This window comes from Salvelinus sp. IW2-2015, linkage group LG3 (genome assembly GCF_002910315.2).
Source record: "Salvelinus sp. IW2-2015 linkage group LG3, ASM291031v2, whole genome shotgun sequence".
In the NCBI taxonomy this organism is placed as follows: Eukaryota; Metazoa; Chordata; class Actinopteri; order Salmoniformes; family Salmonidae; genus Salvelinus; species Salvelinus sp. IW2-2015.
Genome location: NC_036840.1, coordinates 24,818,524 through 24,829,325, shown reverse-complemented (window position 1 = coordinate 24,829,325; position 10,802 = coordinate 24,818,524). Strand labels below are relative to the sequence as shown.

The following is a 10,802-nucleotide window of genomic DNA, read 5'->3' as shown; positions in this document are numbered from 1 at the left end:
TAATCCCACTGCCACCATGGGGCACTCTGTTCACAACATTGACATCAGCAAACCGCTTGCCCACATGACGCCATACACATGACGTCTGCCATCTGCCCAGTACAGTTGAAACCCGGGATTCATCTGTGAAGAGCACACTTCTACAGCGTTCTCAGGTAAACATTCCAGCAGTCATCATGCAAATTGCACGCTCCCTCAATTTGAGACATCTGTGGCATTGTGTTGTGTGACAAAACTGCACATTTTAAAATGGCCTTTTTTTGTCCCCAGCACAAGGTGCACCTTTGTAATAACCAAATAACCATGCTGTTTAATCAGCTTCTTGATATGTCACAACTGTCAGGTGGATGGATTATCTTGGCAAAGGAGAAATGCTCACTAACAGGGATGTAAACTAATTTGGGCACCAAATTTGAGAGAGAGAAGCTTTTTGTGCATATGTAAAATTTCTGGGATCTTTTATTTCAGCTCATGAAACATGGGACCAACGCTTTACATCTTGCATTTATATTTTTGTTCAGTGTTTATGGTAACACTTAGCCTATAGTGCTTTATTACTTGTTATAAGCATGTATGAGCATTTACATAGTCTGACAATTTGAAATCAGCATGAAAAAAAGAATGATAGAAGCCTTTCCAACTAAATAAACTATCACAATGTAGAATGTAAAGATAGAGACGGATGAACCTGACGGACATTAAGGCGATCTCTCTCAAGTAATACACTGCTCAAAAAAATAAAGGGAACACTTAAACAACACAATGTACCTCCAAGTCAATCACACTTCTGTGAAATCAAACTGTCCACTTAGGAAGCAACACTGATTGACAATAAATTTCACATGCTGTTGTGCAAATGGAATAGACAACAGGTGGAAATTATTAGGCAATTAGCAAGACACCCCCAATAAAGGAGTGGTTCTGCAGTGGTGACCACAGACCACTTCTCAGTTCCTATGCTTCCTGGCTGATGTTTTGGTCACTTTTTGAATGCTGGCGGTGCTTTCACTCTAGTGGTAGCATGAGACGGAGTCTACAACCCACACAAGTGCTCAGGTAGTGCAGCTCATCCAGGATAGCACATCAATGCGAGCTGTGGCAAGAAGTTTGCTGGGTCTGTCAGCGTAGTGTCCAGAGCATGGAGGCGCTACCAGGAGACAAGGCCAGTACATCAGGAGACGTGGAGGAGGCCGTAGGAGGGCAACCACCCAGCAGCAGGACCGCTTCCTCCGCTTTTGTGCAAGAAGGAGCAGAGGAGCACTGCCAGAGCCCTGCAAAATGACCTCCAGCAGGCCACAAATGTACATGTGTCTGCTCAAACGGTCAGAAACAGACTCCATGAGGGTGGTATGAGTGCCCGACGTCCACAGGTGGGGGTTGTGCTTACAGCCCAACACAGTGCAGGACGTTTGGCATTTGCCAGAGAAACACAAGAGTGGCAAATTCGCCACTGGCGCCCTGTGCTCTTCACAGATGAAAGCAGGTTCACACTGAGCACATGTGACAGACGTGACAGTCTGGAGACGCCGTGGAGAACGTTCTTGCTGCCTGCAACATCCTCCAGCATGACCGGTTTGGCGGTGGGTCAGTCATGGTGTGGGGTGGCATTTCTTTGTGGGGGCCGCACAGCCCTCCATGGGCTCGCCAGAGGTACCTGACTGCCATAGGTACCGAGATGAGATCCTCAGACACCCTTGTGAGACCATATGCTGGTGCGGTTGGCCCTGGGTTCCTCCTAATGCAAGACAATGCCTCATGTGGCTGGAGTGTGTCAGCAGTTCCTGCAAGAGGAAGGCATTGATGCTATGGACTGGCCCGCCCGTTCCCAGACCTGAATCCAATTGAGCACATCTTGGACATCATGTTCGCTCCATCCACCAACGCCACGTTGCACCACAGACTGTCCAGGAGTTGGCGGATGCTTTAGTCCGGGTCTGGGAGGAGATCCCTCAGGAGACCATCCGCCACCTCATCAGGAGCATGCCCAGGCGTTGTAGGGAGGTCATACAGGCACGTGAGGCCACACACACTACTGAGCCTCATTTTGACTTGTTTTAAGGAATTACATCAAAGTTGGATCAGCCTGTAGTGTGGTTTTCCACTTTAATTTTGAGTGTGACTCCAAATCCAGACCTCCATGGGTTGATAAATTTGATTTCCATTGATAATTTTTGTGTGATTTTGAGAAAAATGTAAAGAAAAAAGTATTTAATAAGAATAGTTCATTCATTCATATCTAGGATGTGTTATTTTAGTGTTCCCTTTATTTTTTTGAGCAGTGTATTTGGCAGGGTGTAGCTCGAGCCCCTTGCCATGGGAATCATTTTGGAGCCTAGTTATGCCAGATGTTGGGCTGTGTTACTAGATTAAAAGGCATGTGCTTCTGTTGCACTAGATCCAATAGAACAGGTGCAACAGCATCATCAACACATGATGTGACTGTATGGGCTACAGCAGATCCAGTCGCTGTGCAATTGTGAGGTTTTCTCCCACAGAAAAAAAAAACTATTAGGAGAAGAGAAACATGGATAGTCACAGACCGATATAAAGCCGGTGAGGACAGGATGGGTCCCATGGAGATTATTCTACTCATTTGAAGAAGGGAGAGAGGGCTATACAATGGGTTTGTATCGCTTTAACATCCTCTGACGTCAGCCTGATGCATGATCTCCCCAGCCTACTCTAATGCGAGCAGAGAGGAGACGGACTAGTTCTGTAGCCTAACGGAGTTTACGGAGGGGAAAAAAGGTAGCCTAGTGTTGGCCACTAATTTGGAATAGTGGATTTTCGTCCGTTTGACACCAGTGATGCTCTTCAAAGATGACAAAGCACTTGATGGGAGAAATATAAGACATTTTTTAAAAGAGAAGCAACATTCTATAGAGACAGAGTAGGGATGCTCGAGCGTTGTCACAGCGACACATCTTGCTAGGACACTGTGCACGCGCCCCGCCGGGAGAGAGGAGGGAGCGTGTGCGAGCGAAAGAGGCAATCGCACAAGCACAGCATATTTTAAGTCTATACCAGTCGGCGGAGAATCACGGAAACCGTGGAACGCTGTTATACAGCGACGAAGCAGGCAAGCACCACCAAATCGTCCAAGGTATTCAAACTGTCGTTGGTGCTGTCCTCTCCACCGGCGAAGGGCAAGCGGGGATGTATTTTTTGTAGAAAATTCACCCGCATTTAAAATCACAGTTGACAATTTATGTAGATGAGGAATTAGTCTATATCGTTTTGTTGTCAACAAAGAACGAGATATAAAGATATGTAGAGTGACGCGTCAGAGAAACTGATCAAACGAACAATTCATGTAGGCTATTTATTATTATTGCTATGCGGAGGAGGCGGGGGAGCCAATTCTTTGTAGTCTACCTTGGTGGAAGAATCATTCCAAAACCCGCTTTAATGCCTTTATCTAGTGCATGTGTAATGCGCCATACGCAGCAATAGGCTTTATTTTTTGGTAGCCTATTCATTTCCCTCCGTCATTGTCTCCCGGTCCCTTATCAGAATGTGGTAGTCCGGTCAACCTGCAGGTCGGTCAGATTGAGCTGGTGTTGTCGGTAAACAGAAACCGGGGAAGGTTTTCAAAGTCTAAGCTTCTCCAAAGGACTATGCTTCAACATTTCCCGTTCTAAAGGAATGGTGTGACAACGGTCTAGAAGTCAAAGACGAGGGCAAAATCAAAGGATTCCTTTTGAAAAACCCTTGGATTCCTGCTACCCCCTTGGAACACATAACAGGTAAGCGCATACTGTATCACCCTCGGTCGTCGAGAATGTAGGAATTCTTTCCATTAGCCTATTTCATAGAAAACATTTGAATACAATAAGTGATTCGTTCTCTATAATTAAGCCACAATATAATTAGGCTACATGTTACTTTGCCAGTCCCTTTATTTTGGGTAACAAATCGCATAGAATGCCTGTCAAATTCCACTAATAGTTCTCTTGTCGTTTGAAGCTTCGCCTTGGAACCTGTTGTAAAGGATTGCGTGCTGTGTCTTAACCATTGTGATACATCTCCAACAAGCAACCTGTTCAAAAGGTTTTGAGCCCCCTTTTCCCAATAATGGTGCGGGCAGGGAATATATCTTCTGTTTTTAATGAGGACGGAATTCAAACACTTCTTCTGTGGTGTTGCTCCACACAGCCTATGTAGATGTTGCCGGCTTGTGGTGGCAGTGGAGAATAGCCTAAAGTAGAGTCATATCAAACCACTCCATAGCCTTTAGACTTAAGCCTATCAACCACCACTTAGTTTGTCTTCAGAATGGTTTGTAAATATTAACAGATGACCTTTTAACAAGTCTACTATGCTATTTCCTCCGATTGTCTAATGAATGACTTCGTGGCAATGTTTTAATGTTGTACTTGCGTGGTTTATGGGAGAAATGGGTCAACGATAGGATCCACAATTTGCACGCCCCCTCCTCATCCCCCTCCAAAGAGAGTTTCCAATGAAACCTATCTATCTGAGCATCTTATGTGTTGTCGCAGGGCAGAGAGCTAGCCCCCGACAGGAAACGCCATGCCTGTGAGAACATATGTCTCTCACACACACTGACTGCAAAGAATGGGCCACATTTATATGCGGGGCTGGTATGGAGGGCATTCCAAGCTCCAGTTGATGGTAGAATTCAACAGAGACAAGAAGACCCCTGTTCTTATCAGCCTGAGAGGCTGGGCACACACACAATCTCACACACACACACACACACAATCTCACACACACACACACACACCAAAAAACCAATCTCCCCACACACACACACACCCACACACACACACACACACACACACACACACACACACACACACACACACACACACACACACACCACACACACACACACACACGCACACACACACACACACACACACACACTATACACTAGCTGCTGCTCAAAGCTCTGTGGTTGCCCTATATAGCAGATATTATGGATAGCTCTGTGTACCAGGTGGAGACCATTTAATGGATCCGGGAAATGTGTTGTGTGACTCTGTCCTTGTGCTGATAGATGATGTCACAGAGATTGTATATCCCTCTTACTGGGAGGAGCTGGAGGAGAGTTGGATGACCTTTGATAATTGTATTCGGAGATTCTTGAAATATGTGGAGAGTGTGTGTGTGCAGGTTGATGTGGCTATGGGTATCACTTGTTGTGTGTGTGTGTGTGTGTGCCCTCTTGCGTGTGTGTGTTTGGTGTGTGCATATCAGTGTATGTGTGGGGTTGGTGTGTGTGTGTTGTGTGTGTGTGTGTGTGTGTGTGTGTGTGTGTGTGTGTGTGTGTGTGTGTGAGTTGTGTGTGTGTGTGTGTTGAAGAGCAGTGCTTTCTGTCAGCACACGTCTTGTTTATTTATATGGCAACAGTAGATTCATGTACTCTAATTAATTTACAATGGGCCCAATAAACATAGGAGACAGGTGGCCTTGTCAAGGAGACCCATACATACTTACTCGCCATGCTGTGGGTGTGTGTGTGTGTGTTTTAGCTGTTTTTGCTTTGAAACGTGTCTCTGTTGTGTGTTGTTTCTGTGTCTCTTACGAGTGTGTGTGTGTGTGTTGTTGTGTGTGTTGTGTGGTGTGTGTGTGTTGTGTGTGTGTGTTGTGTGTGGTGTGTGTGTTGTGTGTGTGTGTGTGTGTGTCTGTACAGTATGTCTGTGTGTGTGCATGTGCATGTTTTAGCTGTTTGCCCCTTGCAGGTGGCTCTGTGTGTGTGTGTGTTTCTGTGTCTCTTATGAGTGTGTGTGTGTGTGTATGTTTTCAATGTTTCTGTGCGTGTGCGTGTGTGTCTGTATGCCTGTGCGTGTGCATGTGGGCGTACGCACTCTCAGACTCCGAACACAGACACAAGCCAAGGCAAGACGGAGACTGAGGGAGGTCCATTCAGACAGAGGCAGATGGGCTGAGATATTCAAGGAAGTGTGCTAGATTGATAGCTCATGGCGTGGGTCGCTAACAATTAAACAGATGGAGAGGACGTTGTGACAGTCGAAAGTTGACCCATCCTCTGCTTTCTGAGCCGCCACTCATTCTGTCTCGGCGCAGCTTGGTTTTGATATTCACATTGCTTGTGATCACTCACAGATTCACGGTGTGTCGCCAATTCCGTTTTAATTGTGCATTTGATAGTAGATGGAGCCTCGAGTGTGTAGGGCTATATCATGTATTGATGTCAATCTTAGACAAGTTTGTTTTTCCTTAATTGGCAACGTGTTATGTGCTTGCTTACTTGTATGTGTTATGTGATGCAAATTGATCTACTGATTTCATGTTTCTCATATAGGTATTGGGAATATGGGAAATTCCAAGGGGTAGACCAGGGGTAGGTAACTAGATTCAGCCACGGGCCAATTTTTGTCCGAGTGGATGGTCAGGGGGCCGGAACATAATTGTAATAATTTGTACACTGCAAATTGGCCACAACTGAGCCCAATAAGAGATTGTATTTGAAAATAACAATCATTTCATACCTTGATTCAATTGATTATATACAGTGTCCTGAGAGTGTGAAGAGTCTGCTACTGTACCGCGGACGGATGGCAGGAGGCTGACTCAGACTGTTGTCTAGACTGGCCAGTTTCTACTCAACCTACAGGTGTGTTTCCGTGGTTTGACAGTTGGTAGTGTATGCAGGACAAGGATTTGAATGACAGGTGCGAGAGAGCATTTAGTGGGCACCTCCAATAGGAAACTGGGGCACCCCACTAGTGCTACACATACAGTATATGAGCACACTCGTTGTAACTCAACGTTACAAATTCCTCAACGTGGTCCTACGGCACCCCCAAGAGTCAATGTAGAGCTGTAAGCCTGATGTGACTGTGTCCATGTCTCCCGGCTAGTTTTCTCCTGTAGAAGACCTTGTCTGTCAGTATGTGGTTTGTTTCTCTTCATAAACGTGGTGGTTCGGACCGAGGCCGAGTCCCAAATAGCACACTACTCTCTACGTAGTGCACTACTTTTGACCAGGGCCCATAGGGCTTCGATTGACGCAAATGTTATTTTCTGCAGTCAATTGCATCCAGTGTTAAGTCAGTCCGTCCTGTTGCTTGTCGGACCTTCCGCCCGTCTCCACCAAAACATGGCGCGTCATCTGTCCCGGGGGCTCTCATTAAGGTGAGATCAAGGTTGGTGTTCACACACACGCACGCGCACGCACACGCACACACGCACGCACACACACCACTCAAAGGTGTTCGCAATAAACATAACTCACTGTCTAATAAGGCTAGCGCTACTGACAGCCAGATCACCGGCGGTACCCAGACCACCGGCTAAGACCAGACCACTTGCTTTCACTCTCCCCCGATCAGAGACAGACAGAGAGACACGGCATCACGGACAGACAGACCCCTTGCTAGGCTAGCCAGATCTTGCTCGGAGAGAGTTTGATATTGGTGCTGTGGTGGGGGGTTTGGTTTCTCCCTAAATCCCTTTGACAATAGACATAAATCCAAACATCAGAGGAAGCTAGGCATTTTGATTTCGCTGTGTGTGCGGGTGGATTTCAATGTGAGACTGGGAATCTTCTGAATCCAAACAACATAATTTCAGACATCTCAAAGGGATTATAGACAGACATGTAGCCTAGTTCCTGAGTTGTCGGCCAACACTTCCTTATTATCGGCCAATCGAGAGGTCGTCCCGATTGCATTGACACAGTATGTAGCTTATCCCTATGGATGATAATTAATTCTGTGTGTGTGTGTGTGTGTGTGTGTGTACGTGTGTGTGTTATGATTCATTTCTACCTGGTTTACAGTAGTAGGGTATGTGGCCTAATGTCCTCTGCTCCTATTTTGGAACCATGTCAAAATGGATTTAACTCAACACATATAAATCCCAATGACATGAGTGTGGATTAAATTATATTTACATCATGTAGGCTACTGCCCCTTTAAGAGCTAGAATCGATTATGTACCTTATGTTGTGATTCTCACCAAATATGTAGGGCCCCATAAAATCCGCATTATGGAAAACGTGGATGGAATCATGGAATCCAGACATTAACATGGAATTAAACAATATTCAAAAATGTGTTGAGCTCAGTAGGAAATCAACTAAATCTATTGAATTTATTAGAACGTTCATTAATTTGCCCAAGTGACTAATAAAACATGAACAAAATGCATTAGTGATTCATGTTTCTTTCTGAAACGGCACAGGAATGCTCCTGTCTGTGTGTGATGTGCGCTTATGTCTCGTTTTCACTTTGTGTAGCCGTTAGCGGTAATGCTAATGATCGCCATCTGCTGGTATAAAAAAAACATTTATAGGCTTTCCCAAAAAACGTATTGATTAAAAGTTAGCTACAAAGTAGCCTATGCTTACCTGGCAGAAGGATATCCTGATTATGTGCATCAATCCAGTGGCCATTTGTTTTGCAAACCCTGCATTCACATGGGTGCTACTGAAACACTATTAACCAAAAAACGGCCTCTGCCTGGTGCTCATTACATTGAAGGGTAACTTAACTCAGCAAAAAAAGAAATGTCCTCTCACTGTCAACTGCATTTATTTTCAGCAAACTTAACATGTGTAAATATTTGTATGAACATAACAAGATTCAACAACTGAGACATAAACTGAACAAGTTCCACAGACATGTGACTAACAGAAATGGAATAATGTGTCCCTGAACAAAGGGGGGGGGTCAAAATCAAAAGTAACAGTCAGTTTCTTGTGTGGCCACCAGCTGCATTAAGTACTGCAGTGCATCTCCTCCTCATGGACTGCACCAGATTTGCCAGTTCTTGCTGTGAGATGTTACCCCACTCTTCCACCAAGGCACCTGCAAGTTCCCGGACATTTCTGGGGGGAATTGCACTAGCCCTCACCCTCCGTTCCAACAGGTCCCAGACGTGCTCAATGGCATTGAGATCCGGGCTCTTCGCTGGCCATGGCAGAAAACTGACATTCCTGTCTTGCAGGAAATCACACACAGAACGAGCAGTATGGCCGGTGGCATGTCAGGGTGAGCCTGCAGGAAGGGTACCACATGAGGGAGGAGGATGTCTTCCCTGTAACGCACAGCGTTGAGATTTCCTGCAATGACAACAATCTCAGTCCGATGATGCTGTGACACACCGCCCCAGACCATGACGGACCCTCAACCTCCAAATCGATCCCGCTCCAGAGTACAGGCCTCGTTGTAACGCTCATTCCTTCGACAATAAACGCGAATCTGACCATCACCCCTGGTGAGACAAAACCGTGACTCATCAGTGAAGAGCACTTTTTGCCAGTCCTGTCTGGTCCAGCGACGGTGGGTTTGTGCCCATAGGCGACGTTGTTGCCGGTGATGTCTGGTGAGGACCTGCCTTACAACAGGCCTACAAGCCATCAGTCCAGCCTCTCTCAGCCTATTGTGGACAGTCTGAGCACTAATGGAGGGATTGTGCGTTCCTGGTGTAACTCGGGCAGTTGTTGTTGCCATCCTGTACCTGTCCCGCAGGTGTGATGTTCGGATGTACCGATCTGTGCAGGTGTTGTACACGTGGTTGCACTGCAAGGACTATCACTGTCGTCCTGTCTCCTGTAGCGTGTCTTAGGCGTCTCACAGTACGGACATTGCAATTTATTGCCCTGGCCACATCAGCGGCCTCATGCCTCCTTGCAGCATTGCCCTCCAGGCACGTTCAAGCAGATGAGCAATCTTTCTTTTGGAGTTTTTCAGAGTCAGTAGAAAGGCCTCTTTAGTGTCCTAAGTTTTCATAACTGTGACCTTAATTGCCTACCGTCTGTAAGCTGTTAGTGTCTTAACGACCATTCCACAGGTGCATGTTCATTAATTGTTTATGGTTCATTGAACAAGCATGGGAAACAGTGTTTAAACCCTTTACAATGAAGATCTGTGAAGTTATTTGGATTTTTACAAATTATCTTTGAAAGACAGGGTCCTGAAAAAGGGACGTTTCTTTTTTTGCTGAGTTTACATCCAAAATAAAAATAAATAAAAGTGATTATTCCCAGACCTGAAGTGGTCTCCTGATGTAGTTTAAGCATGTTTGTGTACTTAGAACATCCAATTGAGTTGTTTTTGAAAACCTGAAAGACAATTTTAAAATGGAAACCTGGGAAAACAAAACAGAGATAACGGAATTTGGGAAATAAACTCAACAGAATCAGGCAAAAATAAAACAGATTTCATAGGGCCATAAATATGTTGTCTACTCGCACTATTCAAACCCCACAATCAAATTAACAGTTGATGAAGCTTTCTTATCCTATGCACATATTGCAAATAATCTGAACAAACAACTCCATCCTTGACAATTGCTAATCAATTTCCAAAAACAGCAAGTTTTTTTCTGTGAACCTGCACATCATCATCTTCTCTCGTTTGTGGCACCAATGTAAGGGGTTATGGCAGGGGAAATGGTGTTGCAGTAGTCTAGTGTGTGGCGCAGGAGTAACTACAAGCGAACCTGGGTAGCTTTGTTTTCACATTGCCCTAAAAAGGGAACCGGACTGCGGAATTCAAGCAAACCAAACTTAGAGCACCTCTCAAGTTGGTTTCGGTTCGATTCGCTTTGGCGTCTCTTTTGAAGAGTCTGAGTTGCACAATTGTTTTTACAAACCAGTTCACAAAAATTGTCTTAAAGGGACAAAGTATGAAGACACCCTAACAGTACATAACGCTATCGGGATAAGTGTAGGACCATAGCGATATAGTACATTGTCAATGTATGACTTCCATTATGCTCACTACTATAGCATCCTCTGCTCTTCCACTATTGCAAACGGACAAACACACATACAGATGTATTCATTTGAGATGGTTTGCTACAGC

General features: G+C 45.2%; 1 protein-coding gene across 1 annotated transcript in view; it reads left to right on the top strand.

The window, feature by feature from the left end:
• Window positions 1–2,711: 2,711 nt before the first annotated feature.
• Window positions 2,712–10,802, top strand: part of nlgn2a (neuroligin 2a) — a 241,779-nt gene continuing 233,688 nt past the window's right edge. Inside the window, 1 exon segment of the mRNA XM_024134641.2 lies at window positions 2,712–3,746. The gene's annotated coding sequence lies outside the window, so the exon portion shown is untranslated.